We start from the raw sequence: 12,423 nt of genomic DNA, 5'->3' as shown, positions 1-12,423 counted from the left end.
CTGCCATACTGTTTTCCAAAGGGTCTGCACCATTTCACAGTACCAACAGCAGTGCAGAAAGATTCCAATTTCTCTATATCCTCACCAACATTTGTTATCTTCTGGGTTTTCTTTCTGTCAGTTTGATTTTTTTGGTAGTAATGATCCTAAGCAACTTTCTTTTGTTCATAACAATGACTACCATTGGCTATGTGCTTCAAATATAGTTTAGTTCTGAACCTGTTACATTCTGGAATCCCCACAACCAGCTTCTGAGGTTTAAATCTGAGGTCAGCAAAACCAGCACCTTATGACTAGGAAGAGACAAACCTGGAATTTGAAGCCAAATGTGACTAATTTCATATACTGTGCTCTAACCACTTCACACGCTGCCTTCCTTCTTTACCAGAACTCTTGGTTTCTGTGCACTGATTCAGATGCCTAGGGATTTCCTGAGCAAGTAACTGTCCCACCCATGACCACAGCAAGTTAATTTGTCAGCCTCTGGTGTGTGAACAGCCCAGACAGACTAGAACACAATAAACTCTTTAGGACAGGAAGTTCACACTTATTAAGGCTTATGTTTCCCCCAAGAACCCACCACAATGCCTGACACATAACACTCAGTATTTTTAAATATGCTGCTGTTCAGTCGCATAGTCGTGTCCGACTCTTTGCAACCCCATGGACTACAGCACGCCAGGCTTCTCTGTCCTTCACTATCTCCTGGAGTTTGCTCAAACTCATGTCCATTGAGTTGGTGATGCCATCCAACCATCTCATCTCTGTCACCCCCTTCTCCTCCTTCCCTCAATCTTTCTCAGCATCAGGGTCTTTTCCAATGAGTCAGTCCTTCGAATCAGGTGGCCAAAGTATTAGAGCTTCAGCATCAGTCCTTCCAATGAATTTACGGGTTGATTTCCTGTAGGATTGACTGGTTTGATCTCCTTGTTGTCCAAGGGACTCTCAAGAGTCTTCTCCAGCACCACAATTCAAAAGCATCAATTCTTGGGTGATCAATCTTCTTTATGGTCCAACTCTCACATTCAAACATGACTACTGGAAAAACCATGGCTTTGACTATATGGACCTTTGTCAGCAAAGTGATGTCTCTGCTTTTTAATCACTGTCTAGGTTTGTCATAAATTTTCTCCCAATAAATATACATTTTAAAAAATCCACTGTGATTACAGAAGCCCAGTTATCAGCATTAATTCCACACCGGTCTGTGCGACTAGGACAAACATAGAGCAGATAACCACACACAGTATACATCACAAATTAGTGATCAGAATAACTTACACTATCTTCTTTCCAATTTCCTGACTTTCACATATTGTGTTTTATTTTTTTATCTTTTGTCCAGGTCTGACTTTCCTTCTTTCCTCTCTCTCCTACACCTTTTCTGTTTGTATCTTTGGACCATCTGTGGAACATCACTTTTTTCACTGATTACCATCCAACCCAAAGTATACCACTCATGAACCAATCACTGGTAAGAATAGTAGCATTTGACCAATCAGAGCCAGTTTATAGATGGGGATGTGGAAACCTTCTGCAGAAACTTGCATGGAGAAGCTGGATCTTAACATAATCTGGGCTCTGTTAGAAGAGAGGTGAAGTAATAGTGCTGGTGGACAGTACAACAGCTATGTCCCTACACATTCCATACTTACAGCCACAGTGGTTGGATAGTCAGTCCCACAGCGGCTGGCTTCAACTGTGCAGAAACAGCACAGAACTAGAACCAACAAGCAGAAACCATAGAAATAAGACATTACAGTACAAGACAAAAAAACTCTTTAATATCCACAGCTGGGCAAAAATGAAATGGGCCACTTTGGCCAACAGGGATATATACCTGTCACAGTGCTTCTCACAACATCACTTCCTCTACCACCGTTAGCATCACTGGGACAGATGCTAACTTTTGAGACCCAGTGCTCAACAGAAAGTGACTGCTTGATAAGGCGTATGTTCGAGAAACACAGCCAAGATATCTTCCTCCTCTGAGAGTCTGATTTTCATGTTGGACACCAAGGTAGACAGGTGATGTCCAGAGTCCAGTGGCTGACACTTGACACCAGAGGGGATGAGTCATTTGTTAAATGGGGCTGTGCAGCACAGCCTTCGCTGAAGACATAACTATAGGAATAAGGTAATATTTGAGTCATTTACCAAACTGCTCAGAAATTTTTTCTATTAAAATTTTGAAAGGTTATCCACAGATAAAGGAATTTATGGAAAATGACAGTTAATTTCTCATTTAGTGGTTATCTTCACTTATTTAAAACTTTAAAGATAATTGAAAGCCATCAAATAAAAGGTATGTAGACAGTTATGAAACTGAACTTGTTGAATTTTGTTTTTTATGTGCACTTGCCATGCACTAAAGTTGAAACAGCTGGAAAAGTCCACATGGCCAGAGAGACAAAAGCCAACCCTTCGGGTGCGTGTTTAATTATCCTAATGGCCATAAACTGTGTATGAGCAACTTATTTGAAGCAAGGAGCACGTCCACTATTGTGTTTGTCCATCACTCTTTGGATGATAAAGTCTCTCATTATTTAAGGATGCCTCCCTTTAAGGTCTTCAAGTGGTAAATTCCTTCTCCCCCAACCCTACATGACCAAGCATCATCCCCTCACTGTCACCAAGAGTCCTGCCCTTCTGTTTGCAGAGTGCTGTGTTCACCGGTCTAGGGCAAAACCAATCTCGCTCTGAGAACCATGCTATGGCCCCATGTCCCACTCCTGAGGGCATCTTTGAATGCCAAGAACACTGAGCTCACCCCCTAGCCTCTGGTGATTCCTGGTGCCCCAGGCAGATCAGAAGTTCACCTGACTTCTGATTTGTGTCACCTGGAAGACCATCTTCTTTCCACCACATTACACTATCTCCTCTCAAGGTTAAAACTAATAATCCCTCGGGGGCTGCAGTCCATAGGGTCGCAAAGAGTTGCACACGACTGATGCAATTTAGCATGCAACAGGCACTGAATACAGCAGATATTCAACAGGCCATGTCTGATTATGCAAGGGCATTCTTTGCAGAATTGCCTGATTATCCCACTTTGTCCAACTGCTGCCATTCCTGGTTATGGTGATGTTTTTAAACACACCAATTTGTATATGGTAAGAACAAGGCCAACACCAAGCCACTGCTGTAGAGCAGTCTCCATTTATTTATTTACTTACTTATTGGCACCCTTTGGGAATTGAGCCCATGCCCCCTGCACTGAGAGCCCAGAGTCCTGACCACTGTACTGCAGGGAAAGCCCAACAGTCTGCATTTAAGTCAAATGGAAAATATTGATAACCCTACAGAAACTTAGAACTCAACTCCTTTTTCCCCTCAGCAGTGTTGCCTCATCAAGAAGATTCAGATAAATGTCTGGACAAGGTCATCACCTGCCAGGGGAGTGACCAAGTATCTGCTCGCTAGTGATTACAAACAAGTCTGAGGTCATGTACAAAGGCAATAAATACTACTTTCCAGCCCCTGGTTAATTTCTGTGGAAGTCCCCATTCCTCCCCCTGTTAATCACCCACCTATTCAGAGGATGACACTCACCTATTCGGAGGACACTTAGCCATCACTGAGTGTCTCCGTGTCTCTACATTTCTTGGCAACATCATCAATACTTTGTTACAGAAGAGTCTAGTCAAGAAGGTGATTGTGATGGGAAAAAAAAAAATGGTTTCCTACAAAGACTTTCTACAAGATTCACCTTGGTCTACACAGTGAAATCCAACACTGAGGGTCCTGGGGGCACGGGTCCTTCGCGCCTGTGCGAACCGCCTCATCACTGCCTGGCCACCCAGGGATGCTGTGCGAACCGGTCTGTTCTCCCCACCCCAGATCCCTTCTCCCCCGCGGTGTTTCCTCCCTGAAACTGGGCCTAACGAATGGTTCTCAAGAAACTCAGTACTAAATATGAGTAAATATCAGTAGACACTTCTTTAGGAAAATATTATGTCTGCTTACACTGTCTGCAATGCATGAGTTCCTCTAGGGTCGGTCTGCCTACAATGATATCCACACAACCATCAAAAGGGCCATTTTTGCTCTAAAGTTTCCTGCTGTCACGCCAGCTTATTACGCGTCATGGCCCATTACACCACTGTCCTAAAACCACATAAGTCATAATCTTTGTAACAAAAGAAAGACGTAAAAAAGAAAAATCAGCATTCACCCATCACCCAGAAAAAATCAGTACTGAAAACTTTAGTATAAAAAATTCATTGATATTCATAGTTTATCATTGTGTCAACATAAATACCGTATTTCAGAAATGGTAATATATATTACTGTTCAGCTTGTGTTCAGCTTTTTAAAGAACATCTTTCACACTAGTAAGTATAATTTAATTCTACTTGAAAGATATTTACAAGGTATACCATACATTGTATGCATGCTAAGTTGCTTCAGTCATAGTCGATTCTTTGTGACTCCATGGACTGTAGCCCGCCAGGCTCCTCTGTCCATGGGATTCTCCAGGCAAGAATACTGGAATGGGTTGCCATGCCCTCCAGGGGATCTTCCCAACCCAGGGATCGTACCGGCATCTCTTATGTTCTTCTGCATTGACAGGCGGATTCTTTACTACTAGTGCCACATGGAAAGCCAGACGTATCTTAATTTGTGTTTGTGTAATAAACCTTATTGGACAGGAGCTTATAGAATAGCTGGGTTCACCTCTGTGTGTTTTACTTTACTTATGTAGTTATTTTGGGGCCAAGCTGCTTGCTAGATCATAGTTCCCAGACCAAGGACTGAACCCAGGCCACAGCAGTGAAAGCAGAAAGTCCTAACCACCAGCTCACCAGGGACTCCTCACTTCTGTGTATTTTACATCTCACCAAGGTGGTCTCAGAGGACTGCCTGGGGTCACACTCTCCGCCCCCTACAAGCTGTGGGGAGGGGCTTTTCACCAAATTTCCTTTCTCTCTTCCTCTTTCTTTCTTTGCATACAGATGGATGTGCATTCTGGCACAAGATAAAACATGATGCTTCTTGATATGGATCAAGGTCAAAGAAGTTTGAAAGGTCACTGATCTACCCCAAGTATTTAAGGAGAGGCTGGTAGCTCAGATAGTAAAAACTCTGCCTTCAAATGTAGGAGACCCAGATTTGATCCCTGGGTCAGGAAGATCCCCTAGAGAAGGAAATGGCAACCCTCTCCAGTATTCTTGCCTGGAGAATCCCCTGGACAGAGGAGCCTGACAGGCTGCACCCATGGGGGTCACAAAGAGTTGGCCACGACTGAGCGACTAACACAGCTTAAAGAATTTTTATTATTTTTTTAAAGAATTTTTAAAACAGCACTGAACCACTGTAGTTAAGATTAAGAATTTATTATACTGCCTGAACATTAAAAGATTTCAAAACCTCTACTCAGAGTTTTGTAATGATTTCCATGATGGAGGATTTCAAAACGAACATCTTTCTGTGGCTGAACAATCCAGCATGGCCGTGGGAGTCGTCTCCCCACCCCAGGAGGCTCCGCACTGAGGACTGTCTTCATTCTGTTCCTCCCTCCCCTCCCCTCCCTTCCGCCTTCTCAAGGACCAGCTGCCAAGAAGATGGTAGAAAGAACCCCAATCCAGAGGAAAAAGCAGGGCTGGGTGGTGAGGAAGGTGGGGCTGCAGGCAAATGACGGGCCTGGGCCTTCGAAGCAGAAGGAAGTATCACTTTCTTGGGGCCTCCCACTGCAGTTCTGTGCTCTATGACCCAGCTTCCCTCTGGAAAGCAGAAGTGGGCCTCCCTCTCCAGACAGTCCCTCTGAGACAAGCTTCTCAGCTGCCCTCGCCCCTGTGTGGGTTAACGTTTCCAGGAAGACTGGAGGCACCCAGAAGGCCCAGCACGTGGGAGACATCTCCACTCTGGCTGGAGGCAGGATGAACCCAGACCTGCCTTACTGTCTCACTGGGGACCCACACCAGTGCCAAAAAGTCACCACAGTTCCCACCAAGCCCTGGACCAGTGGAGAGGGAACGGGGAACTGGGGAGAGCTGACAGTGATCTTCCAACCAGCATGACTCGGGGTCAATACAGAGAGTGACGTTAGATGCTTACAGAAAGGGGGGAGTGTGAAGCCATTAAAAAGAATGAAATAAGGCTATTTGCAGCAACATGGATGGACCTAGAGAGTCACACCAAGTGAAGTAAGCCAGGCAGAGAAGGAGAAATATCATAGGACATCCATTATATGCGGAATCTAAAAAAGAAACGATACAAACGAACTTACAAAACAGAAAGAGACTCACAGACTTAGAAAACGAACTCATGGTTGCTGGGAAGAAGGGATAGTTAAGGACTTTGGGAAGGTCATGTACACACTGCTATATTTAAAATGGATAACCAACAAAAACCTATTATATGGCACATAGCACTCTGCTCAGTGTTATGCGCCAGTCTGGATGGGAGGGATTTGGGAGAGAATGGATACATGTATATGTAGGGCTGAGTCCCTTTGCTGTCCACCTGAAACCATCACCGCATTGTTAATTGGCTACACCCCAGTACAAAATGTTTTTGGTGTTAAAAAACTAAAATTAAAAAAAAAAAAAAAGAAAGAAACAGGGAGAGTGTGGGCAGGCCCGATAATATCTGACTTTGTCTTAAGTGTGAATGGTAAAAAGGAAATGAGACACTTAAAGACCCTCGGAACCTCTCAATGAAGACTTCCTTCTCCGAGTCCTATGGCTCATCAAGAGCAGAGCCCACAGCAAGCACCAAGAAACATCCACCCAATGGTCTCTGTTAACATATCCCCATTCGTCCATCATTTTATGGAACATCACTTACACATCTAAGCACAATGAAGAAAGAACACAGTTACACTGAGGTTAACCAATAATGGCCAGTTCCTATCAACGCAGGCTCTGTAAGACAGTGAGAAAGGAGTTGAAGAGAGGAGAGTTAGAGAGGAGAGACTGGACATACGTCGACGGTACATAAAGCAGAGATAAGTAACCAACACTTTGGAAGAGTTCTATAAAAGGAAAATTGTATTCTGATTATAAATACAACTGCCATTAAACAGCTTGGCAGCAAATCAGGAGTGTTGATGCTTAGTCAGTACTAAGATGCAGACAGTAACTGCAGCCATGAAATTAAAAGCCACTTGCTCCTTGTAAGAAAACCTATGACCAACCTAGACAGCATACTAAAAAGCAGAGACATTATTTTGCCAACAAAGTTCTATATAGTCAAAGCTATGGTTTTTCCAGTAGTCTTATACAGATGGGAGAGCTAGAAATGGCTGAGTGCCCAAGAATTGATGCTTTTGAACTATGGTGTTGGAAAAGACTCTTGAGAGTCCCTTGGACTGTAAGGAGCTCAAACCAATCAATTCTAAAGGAAATCAGCCCTGAATATTCACTGGAAGGACTGATGCTGAAGTTCCAATACTTCGGCCACCTGATGCAATGAGCCAACTCACTGGAAAAGACCCTGATGCTGGGTAAGATTGAAAGCAGGAGGAGAAAAGGGACGACAGAGGATGAGAGGTTGGATGGCATCACCAACTCAATGGACATGAGTTTGAGCAGGCTCCAGAAGATGGTGAAGGACAGGGAAAGCTGGCGTGCTGTTGTCCGTGGGGTCAGGAAGAGTCTGACACAACTGAGCAACTGAAGAAGAACAGCAAGGCAAAGTGAACATCAGGACAAGACTGAAGAGAAAGCCCAAGAGGGAAGAACCAGGGTGATAATAGCCCCTGCAACTGGCCAGCGTGGATGAGCCTTTTCCACACATCATCCCAAGTAACTCCTGAAACTTGTCGTTCTAAATGACAAGACAGCCCTTTCAGCTAATGCAGTCAAGGGAATCTGAAAGAAGGTCTGAGTCTTTAAACTGGTGTGTTCCAAAAATTTGAAACCCTCCATGGGCAGGGCTTCCCTCGCAGCTCAGTCAGTAAATAATCTGCCTGCAATGCAGGAGATCCGGGTTCGATTCCTGGGTGGGGAAGGTCCCTTGAAGAAGGGAATGGCATGGCTACCCACTCCAGTGTTCTCATCTCGAAAATCCCATTGACAGAGGAGCCTACAGTCTGTGGGGTCGCAAGAGTCAGACAGGACTTAGCAACTAAACCACCACTATGGCAAGATTTCCATACTATTTTCTACTCATGGGCTTCTCCCCCAAATGGGAACTTACTCAAAATAAATGTCAGAAATGATGAGAGACTGAACTCAAGGTTTCACAATTTAAGTATCAGGAAACCAGGCAGCTGTAAGAAATCTTTCAGTACTTCTGACCAACTTCCTCTTCCTTGTCCTTCTCATCAATCTTAAAAGCTGGGAAGGAATGTCTATCCATTATAGGAGTGTGGACTTAGGATGAGCCTGGTCCACAACAGGAGCCCAGGAAGGAGGCTGCGTGTTTCCACATGCATCCCATGGGCCCTGTCTCCTCACCTGGTATGTTCCCCTCGAATGACACCTCTCACTGTTATAATAACTATACAGGGTTGGTTCATAAAAAAAAAAAAAAAACCATACAGGTAGGGTTTATAAAGAAGCTAGGGGGAGCTTTTTTACAAAGTATCATTGAGTGTTTCTATACTATCCCAGGGGCTTCCCAGGTAGCTCAGTGGTAAAGATTACACCTGCTAATGCAGGAGACTCGGATTGGACCCCTGGGTCAGGAAGATCCTCTGAAAAAGGAAATGGCAACCCACTCCAAGATTCTTGCCTGGGAAGTCCCAAGGATAGAAGAGCCTGGTGGGCTACAGTCCATGGGGTCACAAAAGTGCTGGGCACGACTTAGTGACTAAACAACAACATCATGCTGACCCATAAGCATGGAATAGCCCTGAAGGCAGTCACTAGTGCTGCTCTGACAGTGACCAGGACAGATGTCATCTGGGGACTTATCAGGGCTCCCCTTTCCCTGAGCAGGTAGCAAAGTTGAAAGGCACAGAAACTCAGCTCGACAGAACAGCCTCCGCACCCTGCTCACTTGTCCACCAGCTCATTTACTCTGACAGTTCCTTAGTGCAGACCCTCTCCATGTGATAGAAGAAGATGACCTTGTGATTCTGTCCTTAAAATGTTTATTGAATGATGAGTTCATTTCTTTACTTTTAAGTAATGGATCCAAAGGCAGAAAAGTGGGAAAAGCTCTTAGAGTTGGAGTGGGAAAACATACCTACTAGGCCCAACGAGACTACTTAATCAGGCCTGTGACCTTGGACATGCCAACCCACCCCCCGCAAACCGGCCTCTTTTTTTTTGGGTCCCTGCCTACTGTGCAGGGTCCTGAGAGGTTTGGAGGAAATCAGTGTTCAGAAGGCTTCAGAGCCCTGGATCAGCAAAAATCATCAGTACCACCATTGGCAGAGGAGCCAAGGAAAGGTCTGAGACTGTCTCTGACATTAACATGTCACTGATCAGCCTCCCAACTAGTGATGCGATGACCTTTCCTTGTCAACTCTCCCCATGCCTGAGGACGCGGAGGTCACAGATCAATGGTGTGAGTGGGCCATAGCAATGTTCCATGCTGGGGGGCATGTGTTCCCATTTGTGCAGATTTTAAATGAATATGGGTTCGTTTATGGATAATATGATTTCATGTTTGTAAGTTACAACACCATATATTCGTTTGAACCAGTTAGCATCTCAAATGTCTTGGTTTTTTTTTTTTTTTTTTTTGAATACAAAAATAATGGAACTAAAAAGCTTTGGGAATCATTGAATCACTACCTCGCTGGACTACGTTTCTGCTAAGAGAATGCCATGGGCAGCATTCAGGTATCACACAAGTACTCTACAAACGTTTCCAACATTGATGATTCTAGGATGTTGTGTGTCTTTTTGATTGCATAACAGCTTGCCCAGATGTCAGCTTTGCAGGCTGCATCTTAACATTCCAAATCAAGACTTCTCTCCCAGTGTTACAGCACGGAAACCAGTCCTGAGCGGAGAACTCTAGCGCTGGGATAGCTTGACTGTCAAGTTCCTCCAATTCCCATTTTAGAAGCCAGGACTAGAGGGCCAGTGGGCTACAGATGCCTTAGGGGCCAGCCCTGTTCCTCAGACTTGCACGGGGCCAGGCTTGGAGGAGACCCTCCTTCCTTCTTTCAAGCAATCTCGACCGTGTGACAGGCACCAGGGCTGGCGTTTTGGACAAACCAGACAAAGCTGTTTTCACGGACATTTAATTGTAGTGGTGAAAATAGACTATACACATATGGGCAAATCATAATATAATGCTAATTACCACTGTGAAGGAGATGTTGATGGGATAAATGGTCCAAGTAATTTATCCCAAATCACAGCTCTGATAAGTGATGGAAGACACCCAAACTCAGGCTTCCTGGCTCCTGTTTTTTTCTCCCTTCACATCGGCTGCCCTCTATCCTTCTCTCAGGAAGAAGGTTACCCCATTCTGCACCCAAAGAGGACCAATCATCAAGAGCCTCTTGTGATCAAATTAAATGTCTTCAAGCCTCAAAACACTGACTTCCGAGAGAGAACAAGGAGCTACCTGAATCCTACCCTTTTCCAGCAGAGCTCACCTTATCAGGACAGATTCCGAGGACTTGGTAAGTGCCTATTTCCCTCCACCCTGCTTTAGAAGGTGCTGGAGAGAGAGACCCACCCCCACACCCACCCCAGCCCTTCTGAACCCTACAGACAGCTGGGGGTAGCCAAAAAATCAAAAGTAAGTCAAACCTCCTCATTGGCTTGTTCTCAGCCTGAGCCAGACTCCGGGCCCTGCTTTGGGACAGTAAATCACTGGTGTATTTATTATGCAGTGTATCAGTAAGGTCAAGTGGCTAAATTGGATAAGCTGTCTTAGGTTTAAAATCATCAAACTGCAAAGAACCAGGGAGCCTCGTTGTTATGGACAAAATTACTTGCAATAATAACAGCACCGTTTATGGAATGCCTAGTATGTGCTTGGAGCTTTACATGCAATAAATAGCTCAGAAGGTAGACAAGGAAACCCTAACCGAGAATTTCAGTAACGGGCCCCAGTTCACACTTAGCTAGGAAACTGAGAAGCCTGGGTTCAACTCGAGTTTCTGAGATGACAAAGAAGTTGGGCGAATTTGGGGTAATTCAAACAGACAGACACACACATAGACACACACCCCACGATCACGCTTGCTATTAGATGAAACATAAATGCTTAGCATCTCGAAGACACCACAGTGGCCGAGATAACGCAGTAAAGTGGGAACTGACGCTCACACCCTTCCCCCAAGGCGAAGGAAAGGCAACCCCTGAATTCTTAAAATAACTCTCGCTTCCTCTTGGCCGCAGGGGGCTCGGGGCTGCGGCTCCGCAGGCCGGGAGGCGCCGGGCTCGGCGGGAGGGTGCGCACCGCCTCCGCCGCAGCGCCCGGACGTCAAGCTCCGCCCGGGCCCCGAGAAGGGCAGATGCCCGCAGTTCGCCGAGGGGCCCCGGGGTCCTCAGGGGAGACCCGACTGTGCAGGCCTGGGGTCCCCCCGGGGATCCCCGCCGCGCGCGCGCTCCGCGTGGAGACGGGCTTCCCCGCCCGCGCGGGGACAGCATCCGGCCCTAGGGGCAGCGCCGGAGGGCTCCGCGGTGCGCCCGCCCCGCCCCTGCGCCCGGGGCACCGAGACACCTGCGGAGCCGCCTGCCCCCGCGATCGCGCTCCCGGGGCCGAGTCTCCGCGGGCGGAAGGCATCCGAGCGTACTCACCGCCCTGCCGCGCGCTCCCCACTCCCGCGCTGCACACCCCCCCCCCCACCCCTCCCGGGTCCCGCCCGGGACTCACCAGCTCCGTGTGTGAGTCGCGGGGCGGCGGCGGCGCTCCACGGTGGCCGAGGGTCCGAAATGGGGCCGCGACGGGGCGGCCCGGAGAGGCAGGACTAGGCGGAGGCGCGCGGGGTGCGGGGTGCGGGCGGGGGCCTGGGTGGCGCGGCCGCCCCGCCTGCCGCGGGCTGGAGGCTGCAGGGCGACCGGCCCGGAGGCGCCACGGCCCGGAGCGAGCGGCGGCGGCGGCCCGGAGCAGTGGCGGAGGAACTGGCCGTCGCCGAGCTCGGCCGGGAGGTCCCAGCTACTTCCTGGTGCTCGGATTTGCATACCGCGCCTGGAGGGCGGGGAAGTGACCGTTTGGCCCCTGCCCAAGGTTTGGGGCGCTGGCGTGGCCGTCGCGCAGCGCTTCGAAGGCACAGACTTGCGTCCCGGTGCGCAGAGCCCGGGAGCCTGCAGACGGACTGAAGGGTCTTCCAGGTGCTCGCCCGGCAGCTGGCGTCCTGCACAGCGAAGGAGCCCCTCGCGTCTCGGTTCCTTCCCTTCCAGCCTACTCCCCAGTATTAAGAAGAGGGGTGCTCCTGGCAGCAGAGGGGGCGCTCGGGTCCCCCAACATTTGGAGTCCTCTGGAAAGAGGATGCTCCGGGTCTCCTTTAGCTCTTAACCCGTAGAGTCTGTCCTTAAGGGTGTACCTGGGGGCGTACTGATGGGG

At 47.5% G+C, this 12,423-nt stretch overlaps 1 protein-coding gene across 2 annotated transcripts in view; it reads right to left on the bottom strand.

The window, feature by feature from the left end:
- LYN (LYN proto-oncogene, Src family tyrosine kinase) overlaps positions 1 to 11,979 on the bottom strand; it is a 107,650-nt gene extending 95,671 nt beyond the window's left edge. For both annotated transcript variants that reach the window (XM_043483581.1, XM_043483583.1), the window contains exon 1: positions 11,734 to 11,979. The gene's annotated coding sequence lies outside the window, so the exon portion shown is untranslated. The remainder of the gene's footprint in view (positions 1 to 11,733) is intronic.
- Positions 11,980 to 12,423: the final 444 nt, after the last annotated feature.

This window comes from Cervus canadensis, chromosome 12, assembly GCF_019320065.1.
Source record: "Cervus canadensis isolate Bull #8, Minnesota chromosome 12, ASM1932006v1, whole genome shotgun sequence".
In the NCBI taxonomy this organism is placed as follows: domain Eukaryota; kingdom Metazoa; phylum Chordata; class Mammalia; order Artiodactyla; family Cervidae; genus Cervus; species Cervus canadensis.
The sequence above is the reverse complement of the archived record's forward strand: the minus strand, read 5'-3'. Positions and strand labels throughout refer to the sequence as shown.